The sequence below is a fragment of the Penaeus vannamei genome, chromosome 14 (genome assembly GCF_042767895.1).
Source record: "Penaeus vannamei isolate JL-2024 chromosome 14, ASM4276789v1, whole genome shotgun sequence".
In the NCBI taxonomy this organism is placed as follows: domain Eukaryota; kingdom Metazoa; phylum Arthropoda; class Malacostraca; order Decapoda; family Penaeidae; genus Penaeus; species Penaeus vannamei.
Window position 1 is genome coordinate 7,137,680 of NC_091562.1, and position 1,854 is coordinate 7,139,533.

The window sequence follows — 1,854 nt, forward strand, 5'->3', positions numbered from 1 at the left end:
GAAACGGGAAAGGCTAGATCAGCAGCAACTCGAGGATGTGTCATGCCGTCTGATTCTATTTTTGGAAAAAAAAGCACATGGGGTTTATTTTGATGACGTCACAAAAGTTACGGATGCTTTGTGAATGTGAATGTCGATCATTTTGGTCTTTTCAGTGTTCAAAAAGGATGGAAAATAATGATTTTAATGGTTATATTTTCATTGAACAATTATCAGAACAAACGCCATGACACCTCCTTGAGATGCTACTGATCTAGCCATTCCCATCTCGAAGCTAGGAACGATTCTCAGAGTTAATAACGTAGACGTAAGGGAAAGTCGTTCATTCCAGTTTGGATACGTGATTTATATCTGGGATTCATATCCTTTCGATGGTAGAAGCAAGGTGCGCAAAATAGGTATTCTCTTCCAACATGTGATTCCTGAATAATATTTTACCGGCCTATCAAACTGATCAGTCGACACTTCGCTTCTATTGATCCTTTGAGCCCAAGTCCAGAAACGTGGCACAGACATGAAATTGATCCCGCTCATTGTACCATGACGTTTTGCATGGCACGGAAATGTTTTCGTGGAAATGAAATCATAATTCCGCTAACCTCGGGAGATGAGACGAATCTTTTCACAAGAGGCTGATGAGAACACGTGGGTATGAATATGCAAAACCTCATCTCGACCTCTTGCACTTTTAGTTCAGTTAGCAGAACTGGGTCTATATTTAGGGCAGATTCTGCAATTGATTAATTATACACAAAGACAAAGGCACACACACGCACACGCACAAAAACAAAAAACATCCATCTCATTAGAGCTACAGTTATTTGTTATTATAGGTATAATAATCGTGTTAAGTGTGGCGTTTCTAGTGGCTACACGCACACATTATTTACATACATGTGTATGTTAATAATGTGTGTGTGTGTGTGTGTGTGTGTGTGTGTGTGTGTGTGTGTGTGTGCGTGTGTGCGTGTGCGTGTGCGTGTGTGTGTGTGCGTGTGTGTGTGTGTGTGTGCGTGTGTGTGTGCTCCAAAACTACACCGAGAAATCCACATCAACACAAATCAGTAATGGAGAGAGCGCCATTACTTCCCGGCAGCCAACAAGACTGTCCCGTGCAGTAAATATCGGTCGAGAGCCCCGCCCTCCGCCGCTGAGCTGCCTCATAAAGGGGATTCCGGTGCCATCCACTCGCCCAGCGCTGATCTCGTGGTATTGGCTTGCGGCGGGAGTTCCAGGTCCGGACTTTGGTGTTCGGGTTAAAAAAAAAAAAAAGTCGTGGTCATTTCGGGTCCTCTGAGATATGGAAGTAGTGTGTCTGTTGAAATATATTCACCCAGGCTTGGTTGACTGAGGCGCGGGTGACAGGGCTTTACTCTACTGACCTGCAGATGACTCTACCTTGCTCTGTGGCGTTTTGTTTTGTTTTGCTCTGTGAACTCTGGCTAATCCAAGCTCACTCTCCTGAAGTACAGTGCAGCTACTCCAATTACATTTTATATCGTGGAAGGACGTTAGCACTATTTCATATTCTTGTTTTCTATTTTAAATCGCATTATGGTTCGCAACTTTGCATCTGTTTTGCATTTCCTTTTTGGAAACGCCAGATTTAATTTAAGTCACAGAAAGAGCAGTTATTGTGTCTTGAAATACTCAAAACTTTCCCCCCGAAAGTTTGGAACTCATAAGGCAAGAACAGTTTTTCTTAAAAAGTTTACAGTTGTCAGCATGTCGTGTGCTTCTTTTAATGGGTTCCTAAAAATAGGTTCTTTGTAAGTGCATTTGTGGATTGTTCTTACTTTTGCAGTGAACTGTTAGCGTTATGCAAGGTTAAAAGCTTACAGATCAAGGGTTTGA